This window comes from Bombina bombina, chromosome 3 (assembly GCF_027579735.1).
Source record: "Bombina bombina isolate aBomBom1 chromosome 3, aBomBom1.pri, whole genome shotgun sequence".
Classification (NCBI taxonomy): Eukaryota; Metazoa; Chordata; class Amphibia; order Anura; family Bombinatoridae; genus Bombina; species Bombina bombina.
This window is the reverse complement of record NC_069501.1, coordinates 1,285,928,842-1,285,949,390: the sequence shown is the minus strand read 5'-3', so window position 1 is coordinate 1,285,949,390 and position 20,549 is coordinate 1,285,928,842. Positions and strand designations below refer to the sequence as shown.

At 44.5% G+C, this 20,549-nt stretch overlaps 1 protein-coding gene across 2 annotated transcripts in view; it reads left to right on the top strand.

Annotated features, from left to right (window-relative positions):
* Positions 1 to 20,549, top strand: part of APBB1 (amyloid beta precursor protein binding family B member 1) — a 248,072-nt gene that overhangs the window by 45,116 nt on the left and 182,407 nt on the right. The gene's annotated exons all lie outside the window — the stretch shown is intronic.

The following is a 20,549-nucleotide window of genomic DNA, read 5'->3' as shown; positions in this document are numbered from 1 at the left end:
GTAAGCATGGTACTGCATCATCCCCTCCTTCGTCTACACCAGTCTTGCCCATACAGGAGGCCCCTAGTACATCTAGTGCGCCAATACTCCTTACTATGCAACATTTAACGGCTGTAATGGATAATTCTATCAAAAACATTTTAGCCAATATGCCCACTTATCAGCGAAAGCGCGACTGCTCTGTTTTAGAAAATTCTGTAGAGCATGAGAACGCTGATGATATGGTTTCTGAAGGGCCCCTACACCAGTCTGAGGGGGCCAGGGAGGTTTTGTCTGAGGGAGAAATTTCAGATTCAGGAAACATTTCTCAACAAGGGTAGAAGACCTGCTAAAAATGGGAGTGATTCATCCTGTTCCATTAGGAGAACAAGGGATGGGGTTCTACTCCAATCTGTTCATAGTTCCCAAAAAAGAGGGAACGTTCAGACCAATCTTAGATCTCAAGATCTTGAACAAGTTTCTCAAGGTTCCATCGTTCAAGATGGAAACCATTCGAACACTTCTTCCTTCCATCCAGGAAGGTCAATTCATGACCAAGGTGGATTTCAAGGATGCGTATCTACATATTCCTATCCACAAGGAACATCATCGGTTCCTAAGGTTTGCATTCCTGGACAAGCATTTCCAGTTCGTGGCATTTTCTTTCGGATTAGCCACTGCTCCTAGGATTTTCTCATAGGTACTAGGGTCCCTTCTGGCGGTGCTAAGACCAAGGGGCATTGCTGTCGTACCTTACTTGGACGACATTCTGATTCGAGCGTCGTCCCTTCCTCAAGTAAAGGCTCACACGGACATTGTCCTGGCCTTTCTCAGATCTCACGGATGGAAAGTGAACGTGGAAAAGAGTTCTCTATCTCCGTCAACGAGGGTTCCCTTCTTGGGAACTATAATAGACTCCTTAGAAATGAGGATTTTTCTGACAGAAGCCAGAAAAACAAAACTTCTAGACTCTTGTCGGATACTTCATTCCGTTCCTCTTCCTTCCATAGCGCAGTGCATGGAAGTGATAGGTTTGATGGTAGCGGCAATGGACATAGTTCCTTTTGTGCGCATTCATCTAAGACCATTACAACTGTTCATGCTCAGTCAGTGGAATGGGGACTATTCAGACTTGTCTCCGAAGATACAAGCAAATCAGAGGACCAGAGACTCATTCCGTTGGTGGCTGTCCCTGGACAACCTGTCACAAGGGATGACCTTCCGCAGACCAGAGTGGGTCATTGTCACGACCGACGCCAGTCTGATGGGCTGGGGCGCGGTCTGGGGATCCCTGAAAGCTCAGGGTCTTTGGTCTCGGGTAGAATCTCTTCTACCGATAAATATTCTGGAACTGAGAGCGATATTCAATGCTCTCAAAGCTTGGCCTCAGCTAGCGAGGGCCAAGTTCATACATCAACCATCAGGGGGGAACAAGGAGTTCCCTAGCGATGGAAGAAGTGACCAAAATCATTCTATGGGCGGAGTCTCACTCCTGCCACCTGTCTGCTATCCACATCCCAGGAGTGGAAAATTGGGAAGCGGATTTTCTGAGTCGTCAGACATTGCATCCGGGGGAGTGGGAACTCCATCCGGAAATCTTTGCCCAAGTCACTCAACCGTGGGGCATTCCAGACATGGATCTGATGGCCTCTCGTCAGAACTTCAGAGTTCCTTACTACGGGTACAGATCCAGGGATCCCAAGGCGGCTCTAGTGGATGCACTAGTAGCACCTTGGACCTTCAAACTAGCTTATGTGTTCCCGCCGTTTCCTCTCATCCCCAGGCTGGTAGCCAGGATCAATCAGGAGAGGGCGTCGGTGATTTTGATAGCTCCTGCGTGGCCACGCAGGACTTGGTATGCAGATCTGGTGAATATGTCATCGGCTCCACCATGGAAGCTACCTTTGAGAGACCTTCTTGTTCTAGGTCCGTTCGACCCACTCCAGCTGACTGCTTGGAGATTGAACGCTTGATCTTATCAAAGCGAGGGTTCTCAGATTCTGTTATTAATACTCTTGTTCAGGCCTGAAAGCCTGTAACCAGAAAAATTACCACATAATTTGGTATATCTGTTGGTGTGAATCTGCAGGATTCCCTTGGGACAAGGTTAAGATTCCTAAGAGTCTATCCTTCCTTCGAGAAGGATTGGAAAAAGGATTATCTGCAAGTTCCTTGATGGGACAGATTTCTGCCTTGTCTGTGTTACTTCACAAAAAGCTGGCAGCTGTGCCAGATGTTCTAGCCTTTGTTCAGGCTCTGGTTAGAATCAAGCCTGTTTACAAAATTTTGACTCCTCCTTGGAGTCTCAACCTAGTTCTTTCAGTTCTTCAGGGGGTTCCGTTTGAACCCTTACATTCCGTTGATATTAAGTTATTATCTTGGAAAGTTTTGTTTTTGGTTGCAATTTCTTCTGCTAGAAGAGTTTCAGAATTATCTGCTCTGCAGTGTTCTTCTCCTTATCTGGTGTTCCATGCAGATAAGGTGGTTTTGCGTACTAAACCTGGTTTTCTTCCAAAAGTTGTTTCTAACAAAAACATTAACCAGGAGATAGTTGTGCCTTCTTTGTGTCCTAATCCAGTTTCAAAGAAGGAACGTTTGTTGCACAACTTGGATGTAGTTCGTGCTCTCAAATTTTACTTAGCAGCTACTAAGGATTTCAGACAAACTTTGTCTTTGTTTGTTGTTTGTTCTGGTAAACGGAGAGGTCAAAAAGCAACTTCTACCTCTCTCTCCTTCTGGATTAAAAGCATTATCCGATTGGCTTATGAGACTGCCGGACGGCAGCCTCCTGAAAGAATCACAGCTCACTCCACTAGGGCTGTGGCTTCCACATGGGCCTTCAAGAACGAGGCTTCTGTTGATCAGATATGTAAGGCAGCGACTTGGTCTTCACTGCACACTTTTTCTAAATTTTACAAATTTGATACTTTTGCTTCTTCTGAGGCTATTTTTGGGAGAAAGGTTTTGCAAGCCGTGGTGCCTTCCATTTAGGTGACCTGATTTGCTCCCTCCCTTCATCCGTGTCCTAAAGCTTTGGTATTGGTTCCCACAAGTAAGGATGACGCCGTGGACCGGACACACCTATGTTGGAGAAAACAGAATTTATGTTTACCTGATAAATTACTTTCTCCAACGGTGTGTCCGGTCCACGGCCCGCCCTGGTTTTTTTAATCAGGTCTGATAATTTATTTTCTTTAACTACAGTCACCACGGTAACATATGGTTTCTCCTATGCAAATATTCCTCCTTGACGTCGGTCGAATGACTGGGGTAGGCGGAGCCTAGGAGGGATCATGTGACCAGCTTTGCTGGGCTCTTTGCCATTTCCTGTTGGGGAAGAGAATATCCCACAAGTAAGGATGACGCCGTGGACCGGACACACCGTTGGAGAAAGTAATTTATCAGGTAAACATAAATTCTGTTATTACTTATGCCGTTTTTCAAATGGCTAAATTAGCGGCAAAGAATGCAGGCTTTGCCATTTTAGCCTGTAGAGCGTTATGGCTTAAGTCTTGGTCTGCTGATGTGTCATCTAAATCTAAACTTTTAGCTATTCCTTTTAAAGGTAAGACCCTATTCGGGCCTGAACTAAAGGAGATCATTTCCGACATTACTGGAGGTAAAGGTCATGCCCTTCCTCAGGACAAGACGGTTAAAATGAGGGTCAAACAAAATTATTTCTCCAACATAGGTGTGTCCGGTCCACAGCGTCATCCTTACTTGTGGGATATTCTCTTCCCCAACAGGAAATGGCAAAGAGCCCAGCAAAGCTGGTCACATGATCCCTCCTAGGCTCCGCCTACCCCAGTCATTCTCTTTGCCGTTGTACAGGCAACATCTCCACGGAGATGGCTTAGAGTTTTTTAGTGTTTAACTGTAGTTTTTATTATTCAATCAAGAGTTTGTTATTTTAAAATAGTGCTGGTATGTACTATTTACTCAGAAACAGAAAAGAGATGAAGATTTCTGTTTGTATGAGGAAAATGATTTTAGCAACCGTTACTAAAATCCATGGCTGTTCCACACAGGACTGTTGAGAGGAATTAACTTCAGTTGGGGGAACAGTGAGCAGTCTCTTGCTGCTTGAGGTATGACACATTCTAACAAGACGATGTAATGCTGGAAGCTGTCATTTTCCCTATGGGATCCGGTAAGCCATGTTTATTAAGATAGTAAATAAGGGCTTCACAAGGGCTTATTAAGACTGTAGACTTTTTCTGGGCTAAATCGATTCATTATTAACACATATTTAGCCTTGAGGAATCATTTAATCTGGGTATTTTGATAAGATTATATCGGCAGGCACTGTTTTAGACACCTTATTCTTTAGGGGCTTTCCCAAATCATAGGCAGAGCCTCATTTTCGCGCCGGTGTTGCGCACTTGTTTTTGAGAGGCATGACATGCAGTCGCATGTGTGAGGAGCTCTGATACATAGAAAAGACTTTCTGAAGGCGTCATTTGGTATCGTATTCCCCTTTGGGCTTGGTTGGGTCTCAGCAAAGCAGATACCAGGGACTGTAAAGGGGTTAAAGTTAAAAACGGCTCCGGTTCCGTTATTTTAAGGGTTAAAGCTTCCAAATTTGGTGTGCAATACTTTTAAGGCTTTAAGACACTGTGGTGAAATTTTGGTGAATTTTGAACAATTCCTTCATATTTTTTCGCTATTGCAGTAATAAAGTGTGTTCAGTTTAAAATTTAAAGTGACAGTAACGGTTTTATTTTAAAACGTTTTTTGTACTTTGTTATCAAGTTTATGCCTGTTTAACATGTCTGAACTACCAGATAGGCTGTGTTCTGAATGTGGGGAAGCCAGAGTTCCTTCTCATTTAATTAAATGTGATTTATGTGACAATGACAATGATGCCCAAGATGATTCCTCAAGTGAGGGGAGTAAGCATGGTACTGCATCATTCCCTCCTTCGTCTACACGAGTCTTGCCCACTCAGGAGGCCCCTAGTACATCTAGCGCGCCAATACTCCTTACTATGCAACAATTAACGGCTGTAATGGATAATTCTGTCAAAAACATTTTAGCCAAAATGCACACTTATCAGCGTAAGCGCGACTGCTCTGTTTTAGATACTGAAGAGCATGACGACGCTGATAATAATGGTTCTGAAGGGCCCCTAAACCAGTCTGATGGGGCCAGGGAGGTTTTGTCTGAGGGAGAAATTACTGATTCAGGGAACATTTCTCAACAAGCTGAACCTGATGTGATTACGTTTAAATTTAAGTTGGAACATCTCCGCATTCTGCTTAAGGAGGTATTATCCACTCTGGATGATTGTGACAAGTTGGTCATCCCAGAGAAACTATGTAAAATGGACAAGTTCCTAGAGGTCCCGGGGCTCCCAGAAGCTTTTCCTATACCCAAGCGGGTGGCGGACATTGTAAATAAAGAATGGGAAAGGCCCGGTATTCCTTTCGTCCCTCCCCCCATTTTTAAAAAATTGTTTCCCATGGTCGACCCCAGAAAGGACTTATGGCAGACAGTCCCCAAGGTCGAGGGAGCGGTTTCCACTTTAAACAAACGCACCACTATACCCATAGAAGATAGTTGTGCTTTCAAAGATCCTATGGATAAAAAATTAGAAGGTTTACTTAAAAAGATGTTTGTTCAGCAGGGTTACCTTCTACAACCAATTTCATGCATTGTCCCTGTCGCTACAGCCGCGTGTTTCTGGTTCGATGAGCTGGTAAAGGCGGTCGATAGTGATTCTCCTCCTTATGAGGAGATTATGGACAGAATCAATGCTCTCAAATTGGCTAATTCTTTCACCCTAGACGCCACTTTGCAATTGGCTAGGTTAGCGGCTAAGAATTCTGGGTTTGCTATTGTGGCGCGCAGAGCGCTTTGGTTGAAATCTTGGTCAGCTGATGCGTCTTCCAAGAACAAGCTACTTAACATTCCTTTCAAGGGGAAAACGCTGTTTGGCCCTGACTTGAAAGAGATTATCTCTGATATCACTGGGGGTAAGGGCCACGCCCTTCCTCAGGATCGGCCTTTCAAGGCCAAAAATAAACCTAATTTTCGTCCCTTTCGTAGAAACGGACCAGCCCAAAGTGCTACGTCCTCTAAGCAAGAGGGTAATACTTCTCAAGCCAAGCCAGCTTGGAGACCAATGCAAGGCTGGAACAAGGGAAAGCAGGCCAAAAAACCTGCCACTGCTACCAAGACAGCATGAAATGTTGGCCCCCGATCCGGGACCGGATCTGGTGGGGGGCAGACTCTCTCTCTTCGCTCAGGCTTGAGCAAGAGATGTTCTGGATCCTTGGGCGCTAGAAATAGTCTCCCAAGGTTATCTTCTGGAATTCAAGGGGCTTCCCCCAAGGGGGAGGTTCCACAGGTCTCAGTTGTCTTCAGACCACATAAAAAGACAGGCATTCTTACGTTGTGTAGAAGACCTGTTAAAAATGGGAGTGATTCATCCTGTTCCATTAGGAGAACAAGGGATGGGGTTCTACTCCAATCTGTTCATAGTTCCCAAAAAAGAGGGAACGTTCAGACCAATCTTAGATCTCAAGATCTTAAACAAGTTTCTCAAGGTTCCATCGTTCAAAATGGAAACCATTCGAACAATTCTTCCTTCCATCCAGGAAGGTCAATTCATGACCACGGTGGATTTAAAGGATGCGTATCTACATATTCCTATCCACAAGGAACATCATCGGTTCCTAAGGTTCGCATTCCTGGACAAGCATTACCAGTTCGTGGCGCTTCCTTTCGGATTAGCCACTGCTCCAAGGATTTTCACAAAGGTACTAGGGTCCCTTCTAGCTGTGCTAAGACCAAGGGGCATTGCTGTAGTACCTTACTTGGACGACATTCTGATTCAAGCGTCGTCCCTTCCTCAAGCAAAGGCTCACACGGACATCGTCCTGGCCTTTCTCAGATCTCACGGATGGAAAGTGAACGTGGAAAAGAGTTCTCTATCTCCGTCAACAAGGGTTCCCTTCTTGGGAACAATAATAGACTCTTTAGAAATGAGGATTTTTCTGACAGAGGCCAGAAAAACAAAACTTCTAGACTCTTGTCGGATACTTCATTCCGTTCCTCTTCCTTCCATAGCGCAGTGCATGGAAGTGATAGGTTTGATGGTAGCGGCAATGGACATAGTTCCTTTTGCGCGCATTCATCTAAGACCATTACAACTGTGCATGCTCAGTCAGTGGAATGGGGACTATACAAACTTGTCTCCGAGGATACAAGTAAATCAGAGGACCAGAGACTCACTCCGTTGGTGGCTGTCCCTGGACAACCTGTCACAAGGGATGACCTTCCGCAGACCAGAGTGAGTCATTGTCACGACCGACGCCAGTCTGATGGGCTGGGGCGCGGTTTGGGGATCCCTGAAAGCTCAGGGTCTTTGGTCTCGGGAAGAATCTCTTCTACCGATAAATATTCTGGAACTGAGAGCGATATTCAATGCTCTCAAGGCTTGGCCTCAGCTAGCGAGGGCCAAGTTCATACGGTTTCAATCAGACAACATGACAACTGTTGCGTACATCAACCATCAGGGGGGAACGAGGAGTTCCCTGGCGATGGAAGAAGTGACCAAAATCATTCTATGGGCGGAGTCTCACTCCTGCCACCTGTCTGCTATCCACATCCCAGGAGTGGAAAATTGGGAAGCGGATTTTCTGAGTCGTCAGACATTGCATCCGGGGGAGTGGGAACTCCATCCGGAAATCTTTGCCCAAGTCACTCAACTGTGGGGCATTCCAGACATGGATCTGATGGCCTCTCGTCAGAACTTCAAAGTTCCTTGCTACGGGTCCAGATCCAGGGATCCCAAGGCGGCTCTAGTGGATGCACTAGTAGCACCTTGGACCTTCAAACTAGCTTATGTATTCCCGCCGTTTCCTCTCATCCCCAGGCTGGTAGCCAGGATCAATCAGGAAAGGGCGTCGGTGATCTTGATAGCTCCTGCGTGGCCACGCAGGACTTGGTATGCAGATCTGGTGAATATGTCATCGGCTCCACCATGGAAGCTACCTTTGAGACGAGACCTTCTTGTTCAAGGTCCGTTCGAACATCCGAATCTGGTCTCACTCCAGCTGACTGCCTGGAGATTGAACGCTTGATCTTATCGAAGAGAGGGTTCTCAGATTCTGTTATCGATACTCTTGTTCAGGCCAGAAAGCCTGTAACTAGAAAGATTTACCACAAAATTTGGAAAAAATATATCTGTTGGTGTGAATCTAAAGGATTCCCTTGGGACAAGGTTAAGATTCCTAAGATTCTATCCTTCCTTCAAGAAGGATTGGAAAAAGGATTATCTGCAAGTTCCCTGAAGGGACAGATTTCTGCCTTGTCTGTGTTACTTCACAAAAAGCTGGCAGCTGTGCCAGATGTTCAAGCCTTTGTTCAGGCTCTGGTTAGAATCAAGCCTGTTTACAAACCTTTGACTCCTCCTTGGAGTCTCAACTTAGTTCTTTCAGTTCTTCAGGGGGTTCCGTTTGAACCCTTACATTCCGTTGATATTAAGTTATTATCTTGGAAAGTTTTGTTTTTGGTTGCAATTTCTTCTGCTAGAAGAGTTTCAGAATTATCTGCTCTGCAGTGTTCTCCTCCTTATCTGGTGTTCCATGCAGATAAGGTGGTTTTACGTACTAAACCTGGTTTTCTTCCAAAAGTTGTTTCTAACAAAAACATTAACCAGGAGATTATCGTACCTTCTCTGTGTCCGAAACCAGTTTCGAAGAAGGAACGTTTGTTGCACAATTTGGATGTTGTTCGCGCTCTAAAATTCTATTTAGATGCTACAAAGGATTTTAGACAAACATCTTCCTTGTTTGTTGTTTATTCCGGTAAAAGGAGAGGTCAAAAAGCAACTTCTACCTCTCTCTCTTTTTGGATTAAAAGCATCATCAGATTGGCTTACGAGACTGCCGGACGGCAGCCTCCCGAAAGAATCACAGCTCATTCCACTAGGGCTGTGGCTTCCACATGGGCCTTCAAGAACGAGGCTTCTGTTGATCAGATATGTAGGGCAGCGACTTGGTCTTCACTGCACACTTTTACCAAATTTTACAAGTTTGATACTTTTGCTTCTTCTGAGGCTATTTTTGGGAGAAAGGTTTTGCAAGCCGTGGTGCCTTCCATCTAGGTGACCTGATTTGCTCCCTCCCATCATCCGTGTCCTAAAGCTTTGGTATTGGTTCCCACAAGTAAGGATGACGCCGTGGACCGGACACACCTATGTTGGAGAAAACAGAATTTATGTTTACCTGATAAATTACTTTCTCCAACGGTGTGTCCGGTCCACGGCCCGCCCTGGTTTTTTAATCAGGTCTGATAATTTATTTTCTTTAACTACAGTCACCACGGTATCATATGGTTTCTCCTATGCAAATATTCCTCCTTAACGTCGGTCGAATGACTGGGGTAGGCGGAGCCTAGGAGGGATCATGTGACCAGCTTTGCTGGGCTCTTTGCCATTTCCTGTTGGGGAAGAGAATATCCCACAAGTAAGGATGACGCCGTGGACCGGACACACCGTTGGAGAAAGTAATTTATCAGGTAAACATAAATTCTGTTTTTCGTTCCTTTCGAAACTTTAAAAGTGGACCCTCTACTTCCTCCTCCGCCACAAAGCAGGAGGGGAATTTTGCACAATCCAAATCAGTCTGGAGACCTAACCAGACCTGGAATAAAGGTAAACAGTCCAAGAAGCCCGCTGCTGCTACCAAGACAGCATGAAGGGGCAGCCCCCGATCCGGGACCGGATCTAGTAGGGGGCAGACTTTCTCTCTTCGCTCAGGCTTGGGCAAGGGACGTTCAGGATCCCTGGGCATTAGAAATCGTGACCCAGGGGTATCAACTAGAATTCAAGGATTTTCTCCCAAGAGGGAGATTTCATCTTTCACGTTTGTCTGTAGACCAGACAAAAATAGAGGCGTTCTTACGCTGTGTAGAAGACCTATATACCATTTGTGTAATCTGCCCAGTTCCAAAACTAGAACAGGGGCAGGGGTTTTACTTAAATCTGTTCGTGGTTCCCAAAAAAAGAGGGAACCTTCAGACCGATTTTAGATCTCAAATGCCTAAACAAATTTCTCAGAGTCCCATCGTTCAAGATGGAGACCATTCAAACTATTTTACCAATGATCCAGGAGGGTCAATATATGACTACCGTGGACTTAAAGGATGCATATCTTCACATTCCTATCCACAGATGTCATCACCAGTTTCTCAGGTTCGCCTTCCTGAATAAACACTACCAGTTTGTGGCCTTCCCTTTCGGGTTGGCCACAGCTCCCAAAATCTTCACAAAGGTGCTAGGGTCCCTTCTGGCGGTTCTAAGGCCACGGGGCATAGCAGTGGCGCCCTATCTGGACGATATTTTGATTCAGGCGTCCACTTACCAGCTAGCCAAATCTCACAGGGACATCGTGTTGGCTTTTCTAAGAACTCACGGGTGGAAGGTGAATATACAAGAGTTCACTAGTTCCACTGACAAGAGTTCCATTCCTAGGAACTCTGATAGACTCGGTACACATGAATATATTTCTGACGGAGGTCAGAAAGTCAAAGATCTTAACTACTTGCCGGACACTTCGGTCCACTCCTCGGCCATCAGTGGCGCAGTGTATGGAGGTCATTGGATTAATGGTAGTGGCAATGGACATCGTTCCGTTTGTTCGCTTACATCTCAGACCACTGCAGCTGTGCATGCTCAGATAGTGGAATGTGGATTATGCGGATTTTTATCCTCAGATAAATCTGGATCTAGAGACCAGAGACTCTCTTCTTTGGTGGTTGTCACAGGATCATCTGTCCCAGGGAATGTGCTTCCGCAGACCAGCATGGGTCATAGTGACGACGGACGCCAGCCTCTTGGGCTGGGGTGCAGTCTGGAATTCCCTGAAGGCTCAGGGTGTTTGGACTCAGGAGGAGTCCCTACTACCAATCAATATTCTGGAACTGAGAGCAATATTCAACGCGCTTCAAGCGTGGCATCAGTTGGCGCTGGCCAAATTCATAAGATTCCAGTCGGACAATATCACGACTGTAGCATATATCAATCATCAAGGGGGAACAAAGAGTTCTCTAGCGATGATAGAGGTTTCCAAGATAATTCGATGGGCAGAGACTCACTCTTGCCATCTATCAGCAATCTACATCCCAGGAGTAGAGAACTTTGAAATGGATTTCCTAGGTCGTCAGACTTTTCATCTGGGGGAGTGGGAGCTCCATCCGGAGGTGTTTGCGGCATTGATTCGTCAATGGGGCACACCGGAATTGGATCTGATGGCATCTCGTCAGAATGCCAAACTTCCTTGTTACGGATCCAGATCAAGGGATCCCCAAGCAGTACTGATAGATGCTCTAGCAGTACCTTGGTCTTTCAACCTGGCTTATTTGTTTCCTCCCTTTCCTCTCCTGCCTCGTCTGATTGCCAGAATCAAACAGGAGAGGGCTTCGGTAATCTTGATAGCGCCTGCGTGGCCACGCAGGACTTGGTATGCAGATCTAGTGGAAATGTCATCTCTGCCACCGTGGAAACTGCCACTGAGACAGGACCTTCTCATTCAAGGTCCGTTCCAACATCCAAATCTAAATTTTCTGCAGCTGACTGCCTGGAGATTGAACGCTTGATTTTATCTAAGCGAGGATTCTCTGAGTCGGTTATTGATACCTTGATTCAGGCTCGGAAGCCTGTCACTAGGAAAATTTACCATAAGATATGGCGTAAATATCTTTATTGGTGCAAATCCAAGGGCTACTCATGGAGTAGGGTTAGGATTCCTAGGATTTTGTCTTTTCTCCAATTAGGATTGGAGAAGGGATTATCGGCTAGTTCCTTAAAGGGACAAATTTCTGCTTTGTCAATTTTACTACACAACCGTCTGGTGGATGTCCCAGACGTTCAGTCTTTTTGTCAGACTTTAGTCAGAATCAAGCCTGTGTTTAAAACTGTTGCTCCGCCATGGAGTTTGAATTTAGTTCTAAATGTTCTTCAAGGGGTTCCGTTTGAACCCATGCATTCCATAGATATTAAGCTTTTATCTTGGAAAGTTTTGTTTTTAGTTGCTATCTCTTCTGCTCGAAGAGTTTCTGAGCTTTCTGCATTACAATGCGACTCGCCTTATCTTATATTCCATTCTGATAAGGTGGTTTTGCGTACTAAACCTGGATTCCTTCCTAAGGTTGTTTCAAATAAGAATATTAATCAGGAAATTGTTGTTCCTTCTCTATGTCCTAATCCTCCTAAGAAGGAGCGTCTGTTACATAACCTTGACGTGGTTCGGGCCTTGAAGTTTTACTTACAAGCGACCAAGGATTTCCGTCAAACATCTTCTCTATTTGTTGTCTATTCTGGAAAGCGTAGAGGTCAAAAAGCTACGGCTACCTCTTTCTTTTTGGCTGAAAAGCATCATCCGTTTGGCATACGAGACTGCTGGACAGCAGCCTCCTGAAAAAATTACAGCTCATTCTACTAGAGCGGTGGCTTCCACATGGGCTTTTAAAAACAATGCTTCTGTTGAACAGATTTGTAAGGCTGCGACTTGGTCCTCCCTTCATACCTTTTCCAAATTTTACAAATTTGATACTTTTGCTTCTTCTGATGCTATTTTTGGGAGAAAAGTTGTTCAAGCAGTGGTGCATTCCGTTTAGGTATCTGTCTTGTCCCTCCCGTTCATCCGTGTCCTGTAGCTTTGGTATTGTATCCCACAAGTAAGGATGAATCTGTGGACTCGTCGTATCTTGCAGAAGAAAAGGAAATTTATGCTTACCTGATAAATTGATTTCTTCTACGATACGACGAGTCCACGGCCCTCCCTGTCATATTAGACAGATTATATTTTTGTGTTCAAAACTTCAGTCACCTCTGCACCTTTTTAGCTTTTCTTTTCTCTTCCTAAACCTTCGGTCGAATGACTGGGGGGGTGGAGTCAAGGGAGGAGCTGTATAGACAGCTCTGCTGTGGTGCTCTTTGCCACTTCCTGTTAGCAGGAGGATAATATCCAACAAGTAAGGATGAATCCGTGGACTCGTATCGTAGAAGAAATCAATTTATCAGGTAAGCATAAATTTTCCTTTTTTTTTTTTATTTTTTTTTATTTTGTGGGTTTGGGGAGCTGGGGGTTTGTAATGTTAGTGGGTCTTTTTTTTTTTTTTTTTTTTTAATGTAAAAGAGCTTTTTAACTTAGGGCAATGCCGTACAAAAGACTCTTTTAAGGGCCCTTGATAGTTTATTATAGATTAGGGTTTTTTATTTTGGGGTGGGTTTTTTTATTTTTAAAAGGGTATTAGAAAAGGACTAATTTTTATTATTTTGGATAATGTTTGTTATTTTTTGTAATGTTAGGTTTTAGTGTAAGGCAGGTTAGGTTTTATTTCACAGCTACGTTTGTATTTATTTTAACTAGGTAGCTAGTAAATAGTTAATAACTATTTACTAACTATTCTACCTAGTTAAAATAAATACAAACGTAGCTGTGAAATAAAAATAAAACCTAAGCTAGTTACAATATAACTAGCTGCTATTAGTTATATTGTAACTAGCTTAGGCTTTATTTCACAGGTAAGTATTTAGTTTTACATTTTGAATTATTTAGTTTATAATTGTAACTTTAGTTTAGCTCTATTTAAATTATGTTAAAGTTAGGGTTAAAAGGGGGTGTTAGGGTTAGGGTTATGTTTAGGGGTTAATATAGTTAAGTTTTTGCGATGTGGGGGCTGGCGGTTTAGGGGTTAATACATTTATTTAGTGGTAGTGATGTGGAAGGCCAGAGGTTTAGGGATTAATAACTTTATTTAGTTGCGGCGATGTCGGGGAGCGGCGGAATAGGGTTAATAACTTTTTTATATAGTAACGGCAATGTTTGGGTGCGGCAGAGCAGGGGTTAATAACTTTAGTATAGTGGCGACGATATTGGGAGCGGCAGATTAGGGGTTAATAACATTATGTAGGTGCCGGTGATGTTGGGGGCGGCAAATTAGGGGTGTTTAGACTCGGGGTTTATGTCAGGGTGTTAGGTTTAAATGTAACTTTTATTTTCCCCATAGACTTCAATGGGGCTGCGTTACAGATCTTTTCTTTCTGCGATCGCAGGTGTTAGACTTTTTTCAGACACCTCCCCATTGATGTCTATGCGGAAAGCGTGCACGAACACGTCAAAACAGCGCTTGTTTTGTGTTCGGTATGGAGCTTAAAAACCACATATCGTATGCACACGCCGGGTTTTGAAAAACTTGTAATGACTGTGCTATAGGGGGTTAATAACACAACTTTTCTTGAGTTCGTTAATTTCCCTATAGCGCACATAACTCGTAATCTAGGTGTCTGTTTGCCTGAAAAGGGAGATAAGTATACTGGAAGGGTGCATGGGAACTTCCCTGTGACAACCAGTAACTATAGCATACACAAAAACTCTAGTAAGACAATGACATTGCTTTCTACAACTCCCCAGCCCTCTCCTGCAGGAAACAATCCATTGAGAAGAATAAATAAGAATCTTCAGCAGAGCACCTCTCTGCCAACCTCCATGAAACGAGGCAAAGAACTACTGGGAGGGTAGCGGAGGGATGTTTAATGCTTTGCTTGGGATGTCTTTGCCTCATCCTTGTTGGAGAGAGTGAGAGAAAATATTTATTTCTAATGACACGGTGAGTCCACGGATCACTATTAATTACTGTTGGGAATATCACTCCTGGCCAGCAGGAAGAGGCAAAGAGCACCACAGCAAAGCTGTTAAGTATCACTTGCCTTCCCACAAACCCCAGTCATTCTCTTTGCCTGCGTTGCAAGGAGGTGGTAAAGTTTAGGTGTCTGATAGAATTTTCTTTATTTAAAATTTTATTATTTTAAAGCAGAGTAGGTTTGCTCTGATCTTTCCTGGGGTCTAGCCGTAGCCCACGTCAGTCTCTTCAGTAGAGCAGTGGTAGCTTTTAAGCAATTGGGAACTTGTGGGGTACAATCCCCACTGCGCCTCTCAAACAGTTTTTGCTGCCCTATCTTGAAAGCCTGAGTAAGATTATTCAGTCTTTCTTTTTTTCCACAGGTCAATGTGAGGGAGGATACCCTCTCAAACCCGGTAAGCTGTCCTGCTGGGCAGATGTAGATTCAGGTAAGTGCCAAGTTTATTTTTCTTTGTTCAGGAAAAATGACACTTCAGCAGTTAAATCTGCACAGGACGCTTATACCAGTAATCCTATTGAGGGTTAATGTAGGCAGATTATGCAGGTACTGGGGACAAGAGGAGCATTCAAGTTTTTATTTGAGGGGCTCAGTTCTGTCCTTTTCTCCGGACAAGGACTGTGTATCTAAGGTGTATTTTACTTTGCTGACTGATGTGTGCACAGAGTTTCTCTGCGGCTCTACTCTGAGTTAATGGTGGCCGGGATGTTTGCAGCGCCTAAGGAACGCCCACGATTAAAGAGGCGATTTTTTTCAGAGATGGCAAGACAGTTTTTTGCGCGCCTTTCCGGACTCACTTCCTGTGAGTTCCGGAATAGAGAAGTTAGTTTTGTTGCGGCTCTGCTGTGTTAGACAATCACCCAGTAGAATGTTTGCACAGCTCAGGATCAAAGACCAGATCGTTCGCAGTTCTTGATTACCGGCAACCAGCAGGACATGTAGGCACCTCAGCAAAATTGCTGAGGTGTAGAGGCTGTCTGAGGTAATAATAAGGTCCGCTGCTCTGTTCAGAAATAAAAATGTAGTTCTAACATAAAAATTTAAAGTAACAGTAACATTTTTTGGCAGTAATAATATCCAAGTGAAATAAAAGCAGTTTTATTTTTTCTTTTGGTTACTGGTTAAAGATGGACCAAGAGGCCTTACAAAATGTTACTTGTAGCTTGTTTTGACTCCCAGGTGGAACCACCAATTCCTTTTTTGTTCTTCATGTATTAAAAGAACATTGCATTACAGGGATAGACTTTTTGATTCTAAGCCATCATTAGCTAAGGAAGATGCTGTTCAGGGGTCTCCTGTTCCAGATATGCCGCAGCTTTCTCCTCAAGCGTTCTGACCTTTGTCATCTACTCATGCAGTGCCCTGCGTTTCCTCTCACTCTCCAGTAGGAGTTACTTTGCAAAACATTGCTACCCAAATATCCTCTGCGGTATCTGATGCACTGTCTGCTTTTCCCATGCTGCAGGGAAAGCGCAAAAGGAAATGTAAAGAATCAGTGAGTACGTTTTCTGGCCCAGTCGTGGCTACTCAGTATTTCCTCTCAGAAGTCTGAGGAGGAAGATACTTCGGTAGCATCTGAGGGTGAGATCTCAGACTCAGACAGTGTAATTCCTTCTTTTGATGCTGAAGTTGTATCCTTCAGATTTAAGCTTGAACACCTCCGTCTGTTACTTAAGGAGGTTTTGTTTACCTTGGATGACTCTGATACGACTGTCGTAGTCAATCCTAAGAAGTCTAGTAAGTTGAACAAGTAGTTTGATGTACACTCCGCGGTGGAGGTTTTCCCTGTACCAGACCATGCTACAGAGATTATTGCACGGGAGTGGGAGAGACTTGGTATTTTTTTCTCCATCCCCAATTTTCAAGAAAATGTTTCAAATAGCTGACTCTTGGCAGATGGTCTCCAAGGTGGAAGGAGCAATTTCCACTTTGGCTAAGAGAACCGCTATTCCCATAGAGGATAGCTGTTCCTTTAAGGATCCTAAGGATAAGAAGGTGGAAGGCGTTACTGAAGAAGATGTATGTTCACCAGGGTCTGCAATGACAGCCTGCGGTGTGTATTGCTACTGTCACCAGAGTGGCAGCCTACTGGTTTGATGCGTTGTCTAATTCTATTCAGACAGATACTCATCTTAAGGAAATCCAGGATAGGATTAAGGCTCTTAAGTTGGCCAATTCCTTTATCACGGATGCTTCCTTACAAGTCATTAAGTTAGGAGCAAAGATTTCTGGCTTTGCTGTACTGGCTCGCAGAGCCTTATGGTTGAAATCCTGTTCTACGGATGTTTCACCTACGTTCAAACTTTTGGCGATTCCCTACAAGGGTAAGACCTTGTTTGGGCCGGGCTTGGCCGAAATTATTTCAGATATTACAGGAGGAAAAGGATATTTCCTCCCTGAGGATAAGAGGAATAAACAGGACGTCAGAGTAATTTTCGTTCCTTTCGAAACTTTAGAGGTAAGCATCCCCCCCCCCCCGGCCGCTTCCAAGCAGGAACAGTCCAAACCTTCCTGGAAGTCCAATCAGTCTTGGAACAAGGGGAAGCAATCTACAAAGCCCGCAAATGATTCAAAGTCAGCATGAAGGGTCTGCCCCTATCCGGAAGCAGATCCAGTAGGGGGCAGACTTTCTATATTCACTCAGGCCTGGATTCGGGATGTTCAGGATCCCTGGGCGGTGGACTTCGTATCCCAAGGGTACAAACTAGAGTTCAAGACTTTTCCTCCCAGGGACAGGTTCTTACTCCAACTCAACTCCAATAAGTTTGTGGTTCCCACGATGGAGGGAACTTTCACACCAATTTTGGACCTAAAATGTCTAAACAAGTTTCTCAGAGTCCTTCAAGATGGAAACTATGCTTTCCATTCTTCCCTTGGTTCAAGAGGGTCAGTTCATGACAACCATAGACCTAAAAGATGCGTACCTTCATGTTCCTATCCACAGGGATCATCACAAGTTTCTGAGATTTGCTTTTCTAGACAAGCACTTACAGTTTGTGGCTCTTCCATTCGGTCTTGCCACAGCTCCCAGAATTTTCTCAAAGGTCCTGGGGGCTCTGTTGGCGGTAATCCGGTCTCGGGGCATTGCAGTGGCGCCATATCTGGCCGACATTCTGGTTCAGGTGCCCTCCTTTCAACAAGCAAACTCTCATACGGAGATCTTGTTGTCTTTGCTTCGTTCCCACGGATGGAAGGTGAATCTGGGAAAAAGTTCCTTGGTTCCAGCTACAAGAGTAGTGTTCTTGGGGACCATAATAGACTCCCTATCAGTGAAGATATTTCTGACAGAGGTCAGAAAAATAAGGATCTTCAACTCTTGCCTTACCCTTCGGTCCTCTCCTCGGCCATCAATGGCTCAATGTATGGAAGTAATTGGTCTTATGGTAGCTGACATGGACATCATCCCGTTTGCTCGGTTCCATCTCAGACCTCTGTTGTTATGCATGCTCAGGCAATGGAAGGGGATTATACGGATCCGTCTCCACGAATCGATCTGGATCAGGCGACAAGAGAATCTCTTCCGTGGTGGTTGTCTCAGGAACACCTCTCCCAGGGTACCTGCTTCCGCAGACCTACCTGGGTGATTGTGACCACGGATGCCAGTCTGCTGGGATGGTGAGCAGTCTGGGGCTTCTTAAAGGCTCAGGGTCTATGGACTCGGGAGGAGTCTGTTCTCTGCATAAATATCTTAGAACTGAGAGCGACCTTCAATGCTCTCCTGGCCTGGCCTCAGTTAGCTTTAGCCCGGTTTATCAGGTTCCAGTCGAGCAACATAACATTGGTGGTTTGCATCAACCACCAGGGAGGAACTCAGAGTTCCTTGGCAATGTCAGAGGTGGCCAAAATTATTCAGTGGGCGGAGACCCACAACTGCTCTCTAACTGCGATCGACATTCCAGGAGTGGACAATTGGGAAGCAGATTTTCTGAGCAGACAGACTTTTCATCCTGGGGAGTGGGAACTCCACCCGGAGGTGTTTTCCAGCTTGATCCTTTAAATGGGGGCGGCCACAGCTAGATCTCATGGCATCTCGGCAGAATGCCAAGCTCCCTAGGTACGGTTTGAGGTCAAGGGATCCACAGGCCGTCCTGATAGATGCGCTGGCGGTGCCGGGGAATTTCAGTCTAGCATACCTGTTTCCTCCATTCGCTCTCCTTCCACGAGTCATTGCTCAGATCAAGCAGGAATGGGCTTGTGATTCTCATAGCACTGGCTATTCTCATAGCACCGGCTTGACCTTGAAGGATCTGGTATTGCGACCTAGTGGAAATGTCGTCTCTTCCACCTTGGAGACTCCATTGAGACTCCCTCTGAGGAAGGACCTTCTACTTCAGGGTCCCTACCTTCATCCAAATCTCACTTCTCTGAAGCTGACTGCTTGGAGATTGAACCCTTTAATTTTATCTAAGCATGGGTTCTCGGAGTCGGTCGTTGAGACTTTGATCCAAGCTCGTAAGCCGGTGACTAGAAAGATTTACCACAAAATATGGTGTAAATATCTGTACTGGTGTGGATCCAAAGGTTTCTCGGGGAGTAGAGTCAGGATACCTAAGATTTTGTCTTTTCTCCAGGAAGGTCTGGAGAAGGGTTTGTAAGAGAGTACTTTGAAGGGTCAAATATCTGCCTTGTCTATTTTGTTGCATAAGTGTCTGGCAGATATCCCTGACATGCAATCTTTTTGTCAGGCCTTGGTCAGAATCAGGCCTGTGTTTAAACCTGTTACTCCTCCCTGGAATCTTAACCTTTTTCTTAAAGTCCTTCAGCAGGCTTCGTTTGAGCCTATGCATTCTTTAGATATTAAGATGTTATCTTGGAAGGTTTTGTTTTTTGTTGCCATTTCTTCTGCTTGGAGAGTCTCTGAACTCTCGGCGCTGCAGTGTGATTCCCCTTATCTTATCTTTCATTCTGATAAGGTGGTTCTGCGTACTAAGATAGGTTCGCTTCCTAAAGTGGTTTCGGATAGGAATATTTAATCAGGAAATTGATGTTCCTTCTTTGTGTCCTAATCCTCCTCATAAGGAGCGTTTGCTGCACAACCTAGATGTGGTGCGTGTGTTGAAATTCTATTTGCAGGCGACTAAGGATTTTCGCCAGTCTTCTGCTTTGTTTGTTGTTTTCTCTGGGAAATGCAAGGGTCAGAAAGCTATGGCTACTTCTTTTTCTTTCTGGCTGAAGAGTATAGTTCGCTTGGCCTATAAAACTGCTGGGCAGCAGCCTCCTAAGAGAATCACGGCTCATTCCACAAGGGCTGTTTCTTCTTCCTGGGCCTTCAAAAATGAAGCTTCTGTGGAACTGATGGCAACGCTGCAACTTGGTCCTCTCTACACACTTTTTCTAAATTCTATAAATTTGATACTTTTGCCTCGGCTGAGGCTTCTTTTGGGAGAGAGGTTCTTCAAGCAGTGGTGCCTTCTGTTTAGGTTCCCTGTCTTGTCTCCCTCCCTGATCATCTGTGTCCTCTAGCTTGGGTATTGATTCCCAATAGTAATTAGAGATGATCCGTGGTCTCATTGTGTCATTAGAAAGAAAACAAAATTTATGCTTACCTGATAAATTTCTTTCTTTCTTGACACGGTGAGTCCACGTCCCGCCCTTTTTATTCAGTCTTTTTGTTTTGTTAACCTCAGGCACCTCTGCACCTTGTGTTGCATCCTTTCTCTCCTTTTCCTTCGGTCGAATGACTGGGGTTTGTGGGAAGGGAAGTGATACTTAACAGCTCTGCTGTGGTGCTCTTTGCTGCCTCCTGCTGGCCAGGAGTGATATTTCCAACAGTAATTAATGATAATCCATAGACTCACCGTGTCAAGAAATAAATACATTTATCAGGTTAGCATAAATTTTATGTTTACATATTTTGTAATAGTTACATGCACACTTTCTGAGGCTCCTACTGAGCATGTGGACAAATTCACAGTATACA